At 37.7% G+C, this 21,017-nt stretch overlaps 1 pseudogene; it reads left to right on the top strand.

The window, feature by feature from the left end:
* The first annotated feature begins 3,245 nt into the window (after positions 1-3,245).
* Positions 3,246-4,139, top strand: LOC118839921 (annotated as a pseudogene).
* Positions 4,140-21,017: the final 16,878 nt, after the last annotated feature.

Here is a 21,017-nt window from a genome sequence, read left to right on the forward strand (position 1 = left end):
CATGACCATATGGACCACAGCGTTCATGGAGTTTTCTTCGCAAAGATACTGGAATAGTTTCCCATTTCAATCTCTAGTGCATTACAACAAAGGTTTAGTGACTTGCCCAAGGTCACAAAGCTAGTAGGTATCTGAAGCTGGATTTGAACTCAGGTCTTCCTAAGTTGGGCCCAGTGCTCTACCCATTGAGCCATCTAGCTAGCATATAGTAAACTCTTAATAAGCCCTTTCTTCCTTCTATCTTTTCTTTCTTCTTTTCTTCGTTCTTTCTTCTCTTCCTTCCTCTTCTTCATTCCTACTTTCTTTTCTTCCTTTCTTTATTCTCACTTTTCACTTTTATATTGCTCCCCTCCCCCCTTATATTTGCTCTGGCTAATAAGTAGATTCAAAGTACACACAATGGATTCAATGATAATAACCACGTCTATAATAAGTCTGTCTTTGTCGGTTAAAATAGAATTTATTTTATTTATGTATATGCTGCTATTTGGTACTTACCATATCTTAGTGGCTACTAATTTTTTTCCGAGAAAATGTTAGTGATATGAAGGCATGGGACTTCTGCATAATATTCAATTCTTTGCCTTTCCCCTTTCTTTTTCCAAGAAATGTGCATTCTCTTATATTTCTTGCCTCCCTCATTTTTTCCACCTTTTCATTGAAGTCATCAAGTATAAAAGTATTGCTCGATTTAATTTGAATTATAGAATTCTTCGTAGAATTTCCTGTACCTCTTCATCTTCAGCAATGGATACTGGTGCATGAACTGCAATCTTTTTATTATAGTTAGGTTTTTGCAAGTACTCATCACCTTATAGTAGGAGATGAACAACCATTCTTTGAAATAAGGTTTCTTGTCACTTCTGGACGTATGATAAATCTAACTTTGCCAATTTCTTTCTTTGCCTCTCTAAGGAGTTCCTGTGACCCATCCTTCCATTTAAATGAAACTTTTGCCTTTTTTTTAAGTGAGAAAATGATTCAGCTCCTCTAGCAATGTTCACACATTAATCATTGGATAAGGACCTCACATTTAGAATAACAATAACAAAGTCAAATGTTATAGATGGGCTAAAAACTGCATAATTCTTAGCACCCACTTATCTCATTTCCTCCACTCTGCCACTGTTATCACTAAAGGCCATTATGTATTTTTCTGCTGCCATGGGCAAAGATTTAACCACAGGGTGCACAGTCTATGAGTGATAAGACCCTCCATATTAGCTGGGTTGTTCTTCAGAAAGTAAACTCAGTTTGTTACTGGGGACATACTTGAAATTGGTCTAGCATGATAGAAAGTATTATAATTTACATATTTCTAGAATAATCTTTAGAAACCTAGGAAAAACTGCAGGCTATAAGGAGACACTGGAGTAGGACTTTATTTATGAGGCAAGTGACCTCTGGGCTGCTAATGACATACCACTAATCTTACCATTTTCTTTTCTTTTTTTTTTTTATGGAAACAGAAGTAGAAGGAGGTATTCTCATAGTGCTCTTATTTCTGGGGCCAAGATCTTGACTACAAGATGACAGCCCCATTTCACTTGCTATCACCACTTCAAATCTTTGGAAAAAAAGTGAAAAGTAGGAAGGTTGTAGCTAATAGGTGAACTATCTCTTCGTTTGGAATTCTATGAACTTTCTAGTTTCCTTACTTGTGTCGAAAAGGAGAACTAGATAATATTGAAGATTTCTTCCTCCCTTTGTTGTGGTTCAGTCATTTTGCAGTAATATCTGACTTTTTGTGATCCCATTTTGGGTTTTCTTGGCAAGGACACTGGAATACTTTGCTATTTCCTTCTCCAGCTCATTTTACAGATGAGGATCAGAGGCAAACAGGGTTAAATGACTTGCTCAGGCTCACACAGCTAGTAAGTGTCTGAGGCCAGATTTGAACTTATGTCTTCCTGACTCCAGGCCCAGTACTCTATCCACCGCACTCTCTGGCAAAAGTACTAGAATGATTTGCCATTTCTTTCTCCAGCTCATTTTACAAATGAGGAAATTGAGGCAAAAGGGTGGTAAATATCTGAGGTCACATTTGAAAATGAGTTTTCCTAACTCCAGGCCCAGGGCTCTATCTACTACACCACCTAGCTTCCTCTTCCTTCCTAGTGATTATTTAAAAATAAAACAAACCAATAATGCTTAAACACTTATTAGATGTCCCTTAACCTTGGTTGTACCTTCACCCCTAATTCTTAGCCTATCTTCTCACTTGTTATAGTAAGCCTGTTTATATTACCAGTCACAGTTGCATTCCCTACTTCCTTACATGCTATAGAGATGGAAGAGGAAAGACAGGAGAATCTATCATTCCAAGAATTAATCAGGAAAATCCCAGCAACTATCTATTATCTATAACTCCTTTTACTGCATCTCCCCTGTCTCTGAAACCCAATGCCCACTAGGGTATGTAAATGATTCACTTCTAAAACATAGAGCATATTTAGAAGGGAATATCCTACAAAAGTCAATGTATCTGACAGTACATTTAAATCAGGATCAATCAGGACTTTACCACTGAAAGAATCTGGGTCTCTAAGTGATATAGCCAAAATATGCACATAAATTATACTAGAAATAAATTTTGTTCACCAGTTATACTGGTCTTGAATCGGCCTTTCTTTTCATTTTGTTTTTAGCATAGTTTCCGGTAAATGGTAGGCACTTAATAAATGCTTGTTCACTGGAATTGACTTATAATAAGCCTGTATCTCTCAATATTTTCCCTCTTAATTAAGATTCTCATTTCAGTTCTAAAGGCGTTCTGCTGAGGTGGCCTCTTTACGTTTTCATACTGATTACAATATGACTGATCTAAAAATTTTTGCTTTTCATTTTGCTGAATCCATTGATACTGATTTTGCTTTTCTTGAGCAGATTCAAGAGCTCTATGTTTTACAGGTGAATCATTTACATACCCTAGGCTCTCAGGGTGCTTATCATCTAATTGGGCAGACAATATATAGATAAACTGTGATACACATACACACATACATATACACATACATATACATACTCATAAACATATGTATGGATAAATAGACAAATATTTCTGTAATAAATTGGAGATATACTCAGGGTAAAGAGAGTAGCATTATGAACAACGGGAGAAAGCTTCTTAGAGACAGAAGGATCTCCCCTGAGACTTGAAGGAAGTCAAGAAGTGGATATGAGGTTTTTTTTCCCCCTAGTGCTTCGAGGCCTACAGGTCTGTGCCAAGGGAGCAGGTCTTGTTCAGCAGGATGGGGTTTGTCAAAGTTGTCAAGAATACCTACTTCAAGAGGTACCAAGTGAAATTCTGGAGAAGGCAAGAGGGAAAAACAGATTATTATGCACAGAAACATTAAGTAATCCAAGATAAAAACAAGTATAACACACCAAAATACAGGATGATAGTCTGAGTCACCAACAGAGATATCATCTGCCAGATTGCTTATGCCCGTATAGAAGGGGATATGATTGTGCGGCTTATGCCCATGAGTTACCAAAGTATGGTGTGAAGGTTGGCCTGACAAATTTTGCTGCTGCTTACTGCACAGGCCTACTGAAGGCCCGCAGGCTTCTTAACAAATTTGACATGGACAAAATCTATGAAGGTCAGGTAGAAATGACTGGACTTGAGTACAATGTGGAAAGCATTGATCATCAGCCTGGTGCTTTTACGTGCTACTTGGATGCAGGAGTTGTAAGAACTACCATGGGAAACAAAGTCTTTGGGTCCCTTAAGGGAGCTGTGGATGGTGGTCTGTCTATTCCTCACAGTACCAAATGCTTTCCTGGGTATGATTCAGAAAGCAAGGAATTCAATGCTGAAGTACATCGTAAACACATCATGGGCCAAAATATTGCAGATTACATGTGCTATCTCATGGGAGAAGATGAAGATGCTTATAAAAAGCAATTCTCACAGTACCTAAAGAACAATATTACCCCTGACATGATGGAGGAAATGTACAAGAAAGCTCATGCTGGTATATGGGAGAATCCAGTGTAAGAAAAGAAACCCAAGAGGGAAGTTAAAAAGAAAAGATGGAACTGCCCCCAAGATGTCCCTTGCCCAGAAGAAAGACCAGGTTGCTCAGAAGAAGGAGAGTTTCCTCAGAGCCCAGGAGTGGGCAGCCGATAGTTAAAACATAAAAATCAGTAATTTTCTATGAAGATTTTCAGATTAAGACAATAAACTTATTGAACATCAAAGAAAAGTGGATATGAGGAGGAAGAGGATTTCAGTTGTGGAGGACAAAAATTTGAGAGGGGGAATGTTCTAAGGGAGGAACAGCAAGGGTGCTACTAGATCACAGAGTATATAAAAGGGAGTAAAGCATAAGAAGACTGAAAATTAGTAAAGGCCTAGGTTATGAAGTCTTTTAAAAGCTAGAGGATTTTCTATTTGACACTGGGATGTACTTGGAAACGTCAGGAATTGATAATTGGAATTGAGTGGGATACATAGTCACTATTCTAGTTTAGGTAGAACAGTTTGATCACTGATTGGAGGATGAACTGGAGTGGAGAAAGATTTGAGGCAGGTAGACCAATCAGAAGGCTATTGCAATAATTCATTTGTGAGATGATGAGGGAATGCACCAGAGTGGTGTTATTGTCAGAGGAATCAAAGGATGATATACAAGAAATATTGTTAAGGTAGAATCAAGAGGACTTGGAAACTCATGGAGGGTAGAGGGAATGAGGAGTTGAGATTAACACCTAGGATGTGAACCTGGGTGACTGGGAAGATGGTGGTACCCTCCACAGTAATAAGAAAGTTAGGGAAAAGAGAGATTTGGGAATTTGCAAAAGTAAAAGCAAAAAAATCTGCTTTTGAGATGTCTCAAAACGTTTGATTACTTGTAGTAGGTGGCATACCATATGGTTTAGTTTTAATAAATGTTTAATCACAGAAAGAATGAAAACAATATAAATAAAAATAACAATAATTGCAGCAATCTACAATTGACTGCTTGACTCTCCTACCCCCAAATTAAAATGAATGGAAGCTCAGTACAGGAAAGAGGGTGGGGGAAGAGATTAGAATTGATGATAAGCAGATGCTGGGTAAATAGTTATTAGAGAGAAGAAAAAAAAACCCTATCTTCTCTGCATGCTTATTATAGCTTTCTAAAAACGTATTTTCTTTGGGAAAAAAATCCTTAAACAAATAAAGATTATTTAGGCCAATTTGATTACTTTTTCTCATTTCATAAACTCTCACTCATAAACTCAGAAGGAATTGTAGGGCAAAATCCTTACATGAGAGACATACCTTTTACATGATTTTTAAAATGAATTCTTTCATTAACATATGTTCAAGAAATACATAAAATCAATTAAAATATATTTCCAAATACAAGGAATTACAAAATTAGCAGTGAAAATACACCTTCTGCAACATATCATTTAATAGTTCTGGTTTCCTCCCACCACCCACCAAATTGGTTAAAACCTGTGATTTTACTCATATAGAAAATTCCTGGTAGGGAAATGTACATTATTAAAGTAGTTCAATAAAGAATTTTGCAATTTACAGTCTTGGAGAGTAACCTGGCTGTTGAGATTTTAGTGGACTTGCCCAGGGTCTCATAGCCAACATATGGGAGAGGAAGGACTTGAAATAATCTTTTTGACTCTGAGACCAGATCTTTATCCCCTAAGCCACGCTATCTCTAAGTGAGATCATAATTAGTAAGGATTAATTATGTAATTATTATTAGCAAGAAATAAGTGGGAATAGCACATTATGAGTTGTCTTTTATTAAAAAATAATGATAAAGATGGTGACAATTTGCCTTTAGAGATCTTTTAAGTTATTTTTACCTTGCCGCAACCCTGTGAAAGCACTCTTTACCTCCACCTCTCATAAGTCTTGTTTTTTTTAAAGACTTAGCTGTTATGCCATTTTATATAAGAAGCCTTTCCTGATCCCTGTAGATATTTGTTCTGTTTCACTCCCACTACCTGGTCCTCCCGACTCCACGGCTGATGCTCCAACCACTGCACCACCTAGCTTTTCAACTGTTTTGTAGTTAAATATATATATATATATATATATATATATATGGGGTGTGTGTGTATGTGTGAATGTAGATATAGTGATATAGATGTAGATAGATAGTGTTCATGTAGTTTACATTCCAGATCTTTAATGCATTTTGTTATTTTTAAGTGTCATTTTATTGTTGTTCAGTAGTTCCAGTTGTTTCTGACTCTTCATGACCCTATTTAGGATTTTCTTGGTAGACATACTAGAGTGGTTTGCCATTTCCTTCTCCAGCTCATTTTACAGATGAGGAAACTGAGGCAAATAGGGTTAAATGATTTGCCCAGGTTCCCACATCTAACATGCATCTGAGGCCACATTTGAACTCAGGAAAGTGAGTGTTGCTGATGCCAGGCTCAATGCTCTATATAACTGTACTGCCCTAGCTGTCCAGCCTTCATATTCTAATGTTCACCAGTTCGTTACCCAGTAGAAACTTTACAAATGAATGATTTGGAATGAATTTGTTTGACATTCTCCATATGAGAAAACAATGTCACAGAGAAGCTGATCTAGCTTTTTTCTTTTTTAAGATTGAGCAGCATCTCAGTGGCATAGTCATCACCGGAATCTAGGTCTTTGCACTAGGAAAGTTGGAGTGAGATAATCATGGTAGATCGTCAAAGGAAACAAAGGTAACAAGAGCAAACCAGCTGTAAACAGTCTTCCATAGCTACTGAATACTGAGAAACATTAGTGGATGATAGACTGAGTATGCATTGTTCCAAGATCAATGAAACACATGAACTGAAAAAGGTAGAAGTGTATTAAAATTGTGTCTACACTCACATACACAGCAGCATTATTACAATAATTTTTAAAATTTGAATGAAGTAAATTATTTAAAATATGTTTATTGTTCAGTCATTTTTAAGTTGTGCCTTTATGACTCCACTTGGGGTTTTCTTGGCAAAGATACTGGAGTGGTTTGCCATTTCCTTCTCCAGCTCATTTTATGGATGGGGAAACCAAGGCAAACAGGGTTAAGTGACTTATCCAGGGTAACACAGCTAAGTAAGTGTCCGAGGCTGGATTTAAACTTAGGTCTGCCTGGTGCTCTATCCATTGTGCCACCTAACTGCTGCCTGGCACATAGTGGGTGTTAAATGCTTATAAACAGGTTGACTGTTTAGGTATTAAATATTTGTAAGAGAATTAGAAGATAAATAAATGGGCAGAACTTCCTCATTTTAACTGTGTTTGGCTTTCCTCAGTCACCCTACTCCCCAGAGATTGGGGCTGGGTTTGACAATAGGAAGTGGGAGGAGAGGGGAAACAAAGCAGCCACAGATAATTATGATGCCCTGCTCTCTATATAAAGGATTCTAGAACAATGGTGATATTGTAGCTTACTTGTGTGAGTTTGAGATTCCATTATTCATAGTAAGTGATAAGCTCGTTGTAGTCAGATAAAGTCAGAGGTTCCTGAGAGTGACCAGGCAAACCACCAGCCCTTTTGAGTTAGGCAGCTAGGTGGCACAATAGATAGAGCACTGGGCCTGGAGTCAGGAAGATCTGAGTTCAAATTTGAACTCAGACACTTAACTGTATGATTTTGGGCAAACCAATCCATCACTCTTTGCCTCTGTTTCCTCATCTGTAAAATGGGGATAATAATAGCATCTACCTTCCAGAGTTTTGAAGATCTAATGAGACAAATTGCTTATCACAGTACCTGGCACATGTCAAACACTATATAAATGTTATCTATTATGGAATTCCAGTTCCCATTAAATTTGACTATCCAGCTGTCGTGTTGAGAGTGAGCAGAGTCCTTGATTCCAGAGCTCCTGTGTATGTATTTTATGACTTGAACTGAGGAAAGAATGAGTCAACCAACTCTGTCTGCTCGAGAGAGAACTCACTGTTTATGTCATAGAACACCTAGGTCCAGTAGAATTCCATATGGGGAGGGGGTGGGATTTGATTTAAGTCACCAAGCTTGTAGCTGTTCAGCAGTTGTTTTTACATTTTATTATTCATTGTGTTCTGATGATTGTTTTACTATTAATTCTATGTTAAGTAACAATGCTGCATTATCATTTTTCATGTCTCTCTGTTTCCTGGGAAAACCCATTATTTTATATCAAGCCTATAAAACTAGGCTCACTCAAAATACAGTATAAAAGAGGATGGCCTAGCCAGTTTGTGGGGGTGCATGGTTTATTTTGATTGGGCAGATTCACAAATCCACATATTCCCAGGTGACAAACTCCATCATTTTGTACAAAGTTTTCATCATTCTGTACAAGGTTTACCTGGCCAATAGAAGGTTGATGATTCTGGTAACCACAGGGAGCAGGACAAGGATTCAGAAATTCTGCCCCAGCAGGTCTTGCACAAACCTCCGGGGTTAGTATGAAACCCATGACTAGGGAGTTCTCAGTAACAAATGATTGTTTAAAAAGGAGATTGAAAGGAGTAAGGAATTCAAGTGGTTTGATTTCATTTATGTTCATATATTTTGGAATCCTAGCCATCTAGTTGTACAGTAAGAAACTCAAACTCATCAAGGAAACATCAATCTGTAGCACACAAGACTTCAATCATACCTTTTTCTTTGTAGACATATTCATGAAATAGCAAAGCATCAAAAATAATGTCAACTAGCATTCATTGAGTGCTTGCTATGTGTCAGACATTGTGTTAAGTGCTGGGAATACAAAGAAAACAAAACAAACATTAAAAAATCTAGTTCCCCAGGAGTTCACAATCTAGTGGAGGATTCAACATGAAAACAACCATATATAAATAAGTATATATAGGAAAAATTGGAGTTAAACTCACAGGGAAGCACTAAGATTAAGGAGGACCAGGAACGTATTCTTAGAGAAGGTAGAATTTTAGCTGAAACTTTAAGGAAGCCAGGAAATAGATGCAAACGTTTCCAGACATGGAGGACTGTCACTAAAAATGTCTAGACTGAAGAGATGGACTGTCATGTGTGAGGAACAAGGAGGCTATTTTCACAGGATCAAAGACTATGTGAAAGATAGTAAGGTGGAAAGAAGAACGGAAAGTTAGGTATAGTCTAGGTTATGAAGGGTTTAAAATACAAAGAAGGGATTTTATATTTGATCCTTGAGGTAATAGAAAGACACTGGACTTTATTGAATGAAAGAAGAGGGTGAGTTTTATGTGACATGCTGAATATTGTATCTTAGGAAAATCAATTTGATAGTTGGGTGGAGATTGGACTGGAATAAGGAGAGATTTGATGAAGGATAACCAGAAGGCTATTGGAATAATCATGGTATGAGGTGATGAGGACCAGGGTAGTAGAAGTGTCAACGAAGAGAAACGGCCATGTAGGTTGTGAGCCTGCATGTTTCCATTGAAGATAATAGGCAATGTAGAAAAAGACAAGAATTTGGAAGAGAAGATAATGAGTTAAGTTGTGGACATGTTAAGTTTAAGAAGTCTACTTTCAGATATCCAATAGGGAGTAAGAGATGTGAGATTGGAGGTCAGGAGCTATATTAGGGCTAGTGCTAGAGAATTACATTTGAGAATTATTAGCATAGAGATGATAATTGAATCTATATAAGATGATGAGATCAGTAAATGAAACAGTGTAGTGGGGGAAAAGAAAATGTTTCAATACAGAGCACTGGGAGACATTGGTGTTTAGCAGTACATTGTTAATGGAATGTGAAGATCTTCCCCACTCATTAATAGCCCTCACATGGCACCCTTTAAGGGAAACTTTCTTAGGGGAAGTTTGCTTGTAGAAAGGCTTCCACACCTTTCGGTACTAAGCTAATTAGGCATTGAGTCATGAGGGTTGTGATGCCTTCTGGCTCTGAGCCTATTAGCCAAAAGTGTGTGTATATGTATGTATGTATGCATACACACACACACACATATATATATATGTATTCTGATGTTGGCATTTTGCTTTGGGGGCTTGGCTTATGAGAAGGATCTTTTGATTTCCTGGTCAAGCCTCTGAGTAGCTGTATGTTCAGAGCTCTCTAACTACTAAGATGTAAAAACTCTCGATCCAGAGACATATGTAAAGTGCTTTATTGTAATGTTGCTTTGATCAGGCAGTTAGAGCCCTGTTGGCCTTTGTGCTAATTTTCCTGCTTTTCTCTTCAATTTCTCTGATGTTCAGGGTGCTGACTTTTCCCCTGAACTAGTGAATATAATTAAAGATGATTGTTAACCCCTTTTAAAGCTATTTTTCCTTTAAAAGCAGATCAAAGAACCTGTGCTAGCAGGATATCCTGGGTATGCTAGGGTGCTAGCTGTTACAAGTGGGTGTGACCTGGATCAATTCAAGATCCAGCAAAAACTTGTAACTTTTGTGGCTGCATAAGGCTGATAACAGCAGCACACATGAGGGCTAATAGCGCAGGTTCTTTGCTCTGCTTTTTGAAGGAAAGCAACTTTAAGGGGTTTATAATCTCACTTTACTTAAACATATACATATCATTCACTTTGTTCAGGGGGAAAAATCAGCACCCTGAACTTCAGAGAAAACACAAATAGAAATTACTAGCAGAAATTACATAAACAGAGCAAAATAAAACAAATCGGCAGACAGGCTTCTAGCTGTCTGTCCCAGACATTATATACATAGTTACCAGAGAGAGAAGCACCAACATCTGAGCTTTTCAAAGCCAGGTGGCTCCAAAGGTTACCCAGGGTCTGGTCTGGTCAAATCACATGACACTCTTCCAATGAACGAACCCCAAGCGAAATGCTATCCTCACAGTATATATACACTGCTTCAGGGTCAGAGGGTGTCACAACCATGTGACTCAAACCCATGTGACCTAGGCCCTCCTGTGACTTAGCAGGTCATTAGAGACTCCCAATTCAATCAAAGACTCTTTATTGAAACAAAGGCAAAACTCAATCAAAGGCACATGATTGCCTTAGTGCTGAGAAGTACTCAACAAAGAGTCCCACCTTGCTTGCCATTACAGAAGTCTAAAAAAGAGTGGCCAGAGATGTAGGAGGAGAGTCAGAAGAGGGCAGTGGCATAAAAAGATAGAGAGAGGAGAATCTCAGCTAGAAAAAGGAGATTGACAGTGTCAAAGCCTTCAGAGATTCAAGAATGATAAGGATTCTTTAGCTTGAAAAGATAATTTTAGGAGAGAATTTAGTCAAATCTGTTGGGTCTTCATCATGACTATTTCGATTAGTGGGGATAGCAACTTGGGCGGTTAGTATTTGAGTCTAACTTTGGGGTTTTAATTAATCTCCATGAAAGACAGCCTTATACTTTCCTACACTCCTAATGTTAATGAACCACTAGACAAATATGAAGTGTCATTTATGAAGGTTTTTAGTAAAGAGTGTGGTTTAATTGTGACATGGTCAGACCTATGCCTTAGAGACATAATTTTGCCAGCTCTATGAAAATGAATTGAAGAAGGCAAAAAATGAAATCTAGGAGACTAATTAGGAAGATTTTATAGTAGCCCAGGAAAGAAGTAAAAATAAAAAGCCACATTTTGGGGAGGAAATGTAGCCAGTATCAAGATTCAGGCATATGCAGTATATATAGAGCTTTACAGTTTACAACAAATTTCCTTGTAACAATTTTTGTGTGATATGTAGTACAAGTATTGTCATACCCATTTTGGTCAAGTGTCTTGCCTACTGTACCAGGTTTGAGACAGAATTGTTACAAAGTGCTATGACTCAATGTTTCTCCATTATAGAATATTTTTATTCTTAACAGATAAGTTAAGGTTACTTAATCTGAGACACTTGGTTATACGTTTAAACCAACTAAGGAGTTTTAAATAAAAGGATTGAACTGTTTTCTTCTTTTTCCTTGTTAACATTAAACAAAATTAACAAGAAAATGCTCTCTCTCTCTTTCTCTCTCTCTCTCTGAATATATATATATGCATATATATGCACACATAATATGTATAATAGATTTTGAAGTGATTTTGAAATATGAAACAAATTCTTCCCCCCTAGAATTTTAGAAGTTGCTAGTTAATGAAAAGATAAAAAATTTAGTTTGGCCACTGGAGGGCTTGATGTAACACACAGTGTTCTCAGAGTTTTTATTTTGTTTTGTTTTGTTTTATTTTAACAATGGGTTCACTATTTCATTTTACTTAATTTTTTGAAAGTTATATATTGTTAGTCAAGAAGGGTCTAAAGTTAAATGCCTTTGTGTAAGAATGCTTGTTTGAATTACATAGCAGTATCCTCAATGAATTGATGGTTTGTTAAGATTTTAACAGAGGCATTACGTGAATTCCCTTTCATTCATTGTAGCCAATGAAGGTTGTACAAATGAGGCATCTACTAGAATAGTGAAATAAAGACTCTTGTTTAAAATAGTCATCTTTCTTGCTTGGATTTGACTTAGCTCCATGAGACTGAGTGAAAAAAAATATAACAAATAGCTCCTTCAGCAAGGTCATGGGGATATATTATTTATAAAGTTTTTATACCTGAGGCCTGTTAAAACCAGGACTTTAATTTAAGGGTTTCATTGCTGTTAAAATTGAAATAGAGTAGCATGATTTCCCATTTCCAATGTAGAGCCAGACAGAGGAGTTGGCATAAATCAGTCCAGAGAGTAGACAACCTTTACAACAGCCACATTTCTGTATTCCAATAGTTTTTTTTTTAAGTTTAAATTTGTGAAACGATGCCTTTGCTCTGTTTTGTCCAGCAGTGTCCCAGAAGTAGAAAGCCATATGTGAGACTCACTGGGAATAGAAAAGGAAAAAAAACAATAAAAGCTTCTCCCCAAGGAGTTTAAAAAAGAAGTGGCCACTGTGAGATAACAGAGACTCTGGACCAGAAATGATAATTGCTAAAATTACTTACTCCTATTTGGTAATTGTAGAGGAAAGACAAATTCGCTTGTTCATGGAGACTTCACATTTGATACATTGTCCTTTCTCATTTGAACTATAGTCAAAAGGGAGCACAAATGAGGGAACAGTAGAAAACCAAACAGAAGTCTGGGATATCCATTAAGGACAGAGTCTATTAGCTATCTGTTTACAAATTTCTAGCAGTAGACTAATTTTCCTCTTTCTTTCACTGTGACTTTCACAAAACACAACTAGCATACTTTTATCTTGCACATTAAATCTCTGTTGCCTGGGACTACCTTGGAGGTGCTCAAAGACTATACTTTGTAAAATAATGATAGGTAGTTCCCACTCCCTCATGCTTATGAAAAATCTTATTTACTGAATAAAGTTTTGATCTTATCAACACCCCTTCTCATGACACCTTGGTGCAGACTAAGTTTATGCATTCTTTACAATCCCATGAAATCCTTGTAAATATTCTGACATAGGGGGGCGGAGCCAAGATGGCAGCTGGTAAACAGGGACTAGAGTGAGCTCCGTACCCGAGTACCTCCAAAAACCTATAAAAAATGGCTCTGAACCAATTCTAGAACGGCAGAACCCACAGAACAGCAGAGGGAAGCAGGGCTCCAGCCCAGGACAGCCTGGATGGTCTCTGGGTGAGGTCTATTCCACACGGAGCTGGGAGCTGGGAGCTGGGAACGGAGTGGAGCAGAGCCCAGCCTGAGCTGCGTGGACCATCCAGACCAGAAGCCGGGTGGAGGGGGCCCTAGCGCCCTGAATATGTGAGCTGCGGCAGTTACCAGACCCCTCGACCCACAAACACCAAAGACTGCGGAGAAGGTTAGTGGGAAAAGCTGCGGGAGTGGAAGGAGTTCGCGGTTCGGCTTCCAGCCCCCGGGGCAGCGGAGGTGGGGCAGCTACAGCTGTTGTTACTTCCGGCTCCAGGCCCACCTGGTGGGAGGAATTAAGTAGCGGATCAGAGCAGGAGTGCAACAGCCTGCTGAAGATCTAAGCCCAGTCTGGACTGGGGGTTCTTGGGGAAGGAGTGGTGCGGGTCTGACAGAGCTGGCACCTCCCCCCCAAATGTGGAACATAGAACTCATTAGTCTACAAGCAGTCATACCCCACTGAAAAACTCAAGGGTCAAGTTAGTTGGTTGGGAATATGGCCAGGCAGCGAAAACGCGCCCAGATTCAGTCTCAGATTTTGGATTCTTTCTTTGGTGACAAAGAAGACCAAAACATACAGCGTAAAGAAGACAACAAAGTCATAGAGCCTACAACAAAAGCCTCCAAGAAAAGCATGAACTGGCCCCAGGCCATAGAAGAACTCAAAAAGGATTTGGAAAAGCAAGTTAGAGAAGTAGAGGAAAAATTGGGAAGAGAAATGAGAAGGATGCGAGAAAACCATGAAGAACAAGTCAATGACTTGCTAAAGGAGACCCAAAAAAATACTGAAAAATACATTGAAGAAAACAACACCTTAAAAAACAGACTAACTCAAATGGCAAAAGAGCTCCAAAAAGCCAATGAGGAGAAGAATGCCTTGAAAGGCAGAATTAGCCAAATGGAAAAGGAGGTCCAAAAGACCACTGAAGAAAATACTACTTTAAAAATTAGATTGGAGCAAGTGGAAGCTAGTGACTTTATGAGAAATCAGGATATTATAAAACAGAACCAGAGGAATGAAAAAATGGAAGACAATGTGAAATATCTCCTTGGAAAAACCACTGACCTGGAAAATAGATCCAGGAGAGATAATTTAAAAATTATTGGACTACCTGAAAGCCATGATCAAAAAAAGAGCCTACATACCATCTTTCAAGAAATTATCAAGGAGAACTGCCCTGATATTCTAGAGCCACAGGGCAAAATAGAAATTGAAAGAATCCATCGATCGCCTCCTCAAATAGATCCCAAAAAGAAATCTCCTAGGAATATTGTGGCCAAATTCCAGAGCTCCCAGATCAAGGAGAAAATACTGCAAGCAGCCAGAAAGAAACAATTTGAGTATTGTGGAAACCCAATCAGAATAACCCAAGATCTGGCAGCTTCTACATTAAGAGATCGAAGGGCTTGGAATGCAATATTCCGAAGGTCAATGGAGCTAGGATTAAAACCTAGAATCACCTACCCAGCAAAACTGAGTATCATGTTCCAAGGCAAAATATGGATTTTCAATAAAATAGAGGACTTCCAAGCTTTCTCAGTGAAAAGACCAGAACTGAATAGAAAATTTGACTTTCAAACACAACAATCAATAGAAGCATGAAAAGGTAATCAAGAAACAGAAATTGCAAGGGACTTACTAAAGTTGAACTGTTTTGTTTACATTCCTGCATGGAAAGATGATGTGTATGATTCATGAGACCTCAGTATTAGGGTAGTTGAAGGGAATATGCATATATATATATATATATATATATATATATATATATATATATGTTTATGTATATATATGTGAATGTGTATGTATGTATATATCTATGTGTATAAGTATGTATGTGTGTATATATATATATATATGTGTTTATATATATATATATGTAAAAGAGAGAGAGCAGACACAGGGTGAGTTGAAGATGAAGGGAAGATATCTAAAAGAAATAAAATGAAATTAAGGGATGAGAGAGCAACATACTGAGAGAGGGAGATAGGGAGAGACAGAATGGGGTGGATTATCTCGCATAAAGCTGGCAAGAGGAAGCAGTTCTGTGGGAGGAGGAGAGAGGGCAGGTGAGGGGGGAATGAGTGAACCTTGCTCTCATCAGATGTGGCCTGAGGGGGAATACTATACATACTCAGTTGGGTATCTTACCCCACAGGAAAGAAGAGGGAGGAAGATAAAAAAAAAATAAAAGTCAGGGGGGATGATGGAAGGGAGGGCAGATGGGGGTGGAGGCAATCAAAACAAACACTTTGGAAAGGGGACAGGGTCAAGGGAGAAAATTCAATAAAGCGGGATGGGTTGGGAAGGAGCAAAATGTAGTTAGCCTTTCACAACATGAGTATTGTGGAAGGGTTATACATAATGATACATGTGTGGCCTAGGTTGAATTGCTCGACTTCTTAGGGAGGGTGGGTGGGGAGGGAAGAAGGGAGAGAATTTGGAACTCAAAGTTTTAAAATCAGATGTTCAAAAACAAAAAAAGTTTTTGCATGCAGCTAAAAAATAAGATACACAGGCAATGGGGCGTAGAAATTTATCTTGCCCTACAAGAAAGGAAGGGAAAAGGGGATGAGAGGGGATGGAGGTGATAGAGGGAAGGGCTGACTGGGGAACAGGGCAACCAGAACATAAGCCATCTTGGAGTGGGGGGGAGGGTAGAAATGGGGAGAAAATTTGTAATTCAAACTGTTGTGAAAATCAATGCTGAAAACCAAATAAGTTAAATAAATAAATTTAAATTTAAAAAAAATATTCTGACATAGATCCCTCTCCCACCCCAAAGTTATCTACTTAAGTGCTATTAGAGGTCTTGCTCTACATTGAGTTTTCGACCTTTACTTGTGTCTTGTACTCTTTTTGACAGCCTAATGAAATCTATGGACCTCTTTTTTTTGAACCTGTTTTTTATGCTTAAAAACAAATAAATCAGATTATAAACTACACTAATTATATTGAAATAAAGATAAAATTTCCCTCCCCCACCAGGTTTGTGGTCCCAGTGAAAACATTGATTTATATCTAGCAGAGGAGTATATCCTAGGTAAAGAACCATTGCTCCAGGTTTTGTTGTTGTTGCTTGTTTGTTTGTTTTTGTTTTTGTATTTTTTTCTTTCTACATTTCATTGAAGCCTGAAATCTTTCTATCTGTTATTCCTCACTCTTCCCACATTTTTGGCCACTTCTTTTTTAAACTCCCTAGGGAAGAAGCTTCTATTGTTTTTTTTTTTTCCTTTTCTATCCCCAGTGATTGACTAGCACAGTATTAGGCACATAGCAGGTGCTCAATCAGTTCTTGTGGATTGATAGAACGTATATTTCCTCAAGGCATGACACTTCATGCTATTTGGAAATGTGCTTCATCCCACTTTCCCTCACAATGTATCTCTCTCCATTCTGATTTGAGTTACTTATCCACAACTATGATTCTGTGTAAATCAGCATGGTCTAAGTTTCACAACCAAAGAGCATTATAGTCCAATAGTTAGAATGCTTATTGGTATTACATTGAAGTATCCTCAGTGAATTGGTGTTTTGTTAAGATTTTAACCATGTCGTTATGTGAATTCATTTTAGGCATCGAAGAAGGCACCTACTAGAAGATAAGATACAATGCTTACTATGTGCTAGATGTTATGTTGCAAGCAGATTACATTTTAAATGTGTTAAAAGTATAAATATAGGCATATGCATAAATAATATACAATTATGTGGTATATTAAATTAATATTAAGATATTAGCTCATTAGTTAATATAAAGATAAAACAAGGACATTTATGTTATTAGGTTTTATTTCATTGCTATTTTAAAAATTTTCCCTGTGGGAAACAGTTTGGGATGATTAAAAGTACTGTACAATTTTTAAAAAAACATCCAATCTGCTTCACTGAGAACTCATTGAAGCCCTTTCAGAATTCTTTCTTAAAGCTTCAACACCTCAGTTGTTCAACTCAAACATGAAGCCAAGAAAAACAAATTAAAAATTCGATGTCTCCTTTAACACAACCAATACCTATCTCAGAGTGCACTTTTAGTATCAAAACCCTCTGGAATAAGCAGCCAAAGAGCGTCAAGAAAATTAACCATGCATCCAAGTTCTTAAGGAGCAAATGAAGAGAATGCTGAGAAAATGAGATAAAGCCTGAAAGTTGGTAGATGAACTCTTGTTTTACAATTTTCTTCTTTCCCCATCTCCAGCAGCTTCTCATTGCTAAAATCTTACTGACTTTTTAAAAGAATATTTCTAACTTAGAAATGTAATGTACATTGGTGTATCAGTAAGGAAAGATTCATGACCTCGAAGGTAACCATGAACATGCCTGTATAGTTTGTAATTGCAAACTACAAGAGATTCTCTAGGTAGAAGGCATGGGAAGTATAACATTTATTTAGACCCCAAAGGATCAAATCTCAAAACAAGTAACTCCAACCCGACATAGCAACAGTTGTATCCTGAAGCCAGTAAGTCCCCCTCAATGTAACAAAAAGGAAATTGTAACACGGTATTACAACAAAGAACCTTACCCCCTGCTGGGGGCTTCTTGTAAATACTCAGGAATCCCAACTGTCTGATTGCTTATGTTCTCTGTTCCCTCAGTTCTCTCGTCTCCACTCTTTGCCCTGCACTCTCTCTGCTGTTCTCTGAGTTCTGTAGCTTGCTACAGATTCTCAGCTCTGTCATCTTGGAGTTTTTACTTCTCCTTCGGCTGAATTCTGACCTTAATGGCTACCTTTTGGGTATATACACTCTTCTTAGGGCCTGGGGGCCTCACACCCAGTCTGTGAAAGGGCATAGGCCTGGGGCTTAGCACTTAGTAAGTAAAGAGTGTAGGCTGGCCTCTAATTAAGCTTCCCTTAACTAGCCCCATCTGAGGCCTATTGAATGGGCAGGAAGGATCTTTAATCATTGATTGGCATCAAAATTGGCCCTGATTTCTAACTTTCGACTCCTTTTCATCCTAAATAAAATATCCCCAATAAGTCTCCTCTAATGTAGTCAGGAAAACTTGCAGCATACGAAAATTCCTCAAGCTTCACACCCATTATTCCTTACTCTTTCCTTTGGAATCATATTGGCTCAAGCACCACCTAAGTTTCTATGTAAGGTTAATTCTACTATTAAATAGAATAGATCATTGTCTATATGATGCAAGAGGCATTATATTAATTGCCCTTCCCTCCCCCCCACCACAAAAGGTCACTTCCCACCTGCCTGAGGTTCCCATATAGTCCTTTCTTTTTGTTAAGACATTGAAAACACCAATTAAAGAAGAATGTAGAGAAAAATTCCCTGCACTGAGAATCAGATAATCTGCTATTGCATATCAATTCTTCTACTTGCTGGCTAGATTTCTGTATCCTTATATGGATCATTTAATCTCAGTGGTTCTCAGTTTCCTCATATGTAAAATGAGAGGACACTAGATTAGGTGATATCTGCAGCCTTCTCTATTTCTAAAATTTATATTTTCTATAGTTCTATAGCTACACTGCTCAAAGAGAATCATCTATTTAGTCTATTAAGTCTTGTTGTTAATGCCATCAACAACTTAGCATGAATTAGTTTATTTTGTTTCTTCCTGTTTTAGAGTGGATCCTAAGAGGAAGGAATGGAAGGTAGGTAACTTTTTTTTTTGAGGGGGAGGAAATTATATGGAAAATTGTTCATGAAACACCATGTAGGTGTGTATGTGCCTGGGGAAGTATGACTTGAATAACCAGGAGCAACGCCTCAGAGTTTGGAGCTGCTGCTGCCTCTCTCTCTCTCTCTCTCCCTCTCCCTCTCCCTCCCTCCCTCTCTATCTATTCTCTCTCTCTTTCTCTGTCTCTGTCTCTCTGTCTCTCTTTTTGTCTGTCTCTCTCCCTCTCTCCCTCCCTCCCTCCTTCCCTCTCGTCTCTATCTCTCATTGTCTCTTACTGCCTCTGTCTTTCCTATCTCTCTTATTCTTTTTCCTCACTCTCTTTGTCTCACACAAACTCCCAACAACATCAAACATCACCTTTGAAAATAAAAGGAGACAATGCCTCCTATCATCTCCTTGAACGTCTTTTCTTAACTGAAAAAAAAGCCTGTCAACAATTTTAACAGCCCTTTAAACTCAAACACATAAAGTCATTCAATCCCATTCCAGCCTGAATCTAATCATTTATAAAAGGCTTTCTGTTCATAATAAACACCTATAAAATGAAAACTTGTTTTTCTTTAAAGGGGGACTTTGGGTTTCAATGTGTTTGTTTATCTCCAGATCCCCATGATGTAAACACAACCTGTTTTTAAGATGTCAAAAACCTGTAATGATCAACAGCGCCATGCTCATTAAAAACATTTAGCTTCCACAGGTCTGGAGTAATATATTGCTAGCAGGCAGGAAGGGTACGTGCTACAGAATTTCATTAGATGTATTACATTTTCCCTATATATGCCTTTATAAATACATTCTAACATTGACATAACCCAGCAGTAAATTCTGTATTGCTTTAAACATGAGGGTTGGTCTGTGCAGAATAATTTCCAAGCAAACACACTTATACTTTCTTTGTAATTGTGGCAGTTTTTAGCTTCTCATTTTTAGGATATTGCCTACTTGTAAAATGTTACTGATAGAAATTATTCATCTCACACTATAATAAAATGTTGTTCAGGCCAAGGAGGAGAAAGGGAGATTGTGCTGGTGGGGGGTGGGGAGGAGGATTGATGATAACTGAATCCTATCATTTAAGTCCTTTATCTTTTCAATGTTTTTAAAATGATTTAATTTTTCATAGTGGCAAATTGTAGGTAAAATAAAGAAAGCAAAAAGCAAAAAATAAAACCAATCCCCCCTCCCCTTTTGCTTCACTGGTTTTTACTATCAATCAATCAATCAATTAACATATAAATCAATGCAAATTTATTTAGTGCCTATTATGTGCTAAAGTAATCTTGGCAAGCAGATTGTATTTTAATGGGTTAGTAAAAGTAAAAATACATGTACATACAATAAATTTAATTTAGAGGAATGTGATATATTACTGTAAAGATAAAAAAAATCTATATAAAGGAGTGAAAAACATGATAGTTGGAAAGGGAAGGCACTAGCAATTGAAGATGGTGCATCTTAATGGAAGAGAACAACTCTATGAGTTACCTATTAGTAAAGAGAAAGTACATTCCAGGAATGGGAGACAGCCATATATGAAGACTTACATAGTGATTATTATATGTGAGGAAAGAGAGAAGGCCAGTTTACATGGATCACAGAGTGTGGGTGGAGGTGTCATGTTTAATAAAGCTAGAAAGATAGGTTGGGGCAAGATAGTTTAGGAACTATAATTTTAACAGAGGAGTCTATATTTTAGCCCAGAGGTAATTAAAAGGCATCAGAATTGATTGATTAGAGGAGTCACATTGCTATATCTATCACTTAAAGAAATTTCCTTTGACATCAATATGTGGCATAAAATTTAGTGATGAGAAAGTTGAGGCAGGGAGGTCCATTGACTGTTACAATAATCTTCT

Source organism: Trichosurus vulpecula, chromosome 2 (genome assembly GCF_011100635.1).
Source record: "Trichosurus vulpecula isolate mTriVul1 chromosome 2, mTriVul1.pri, whole genome shotgun sequence".
Lineage (NCBI taxonomy): Eukaryota > Metazoa > Chordata > Mammalia > Diprotodontia > Phalangeridae > Trichosurus > Trichosurus vulpecula.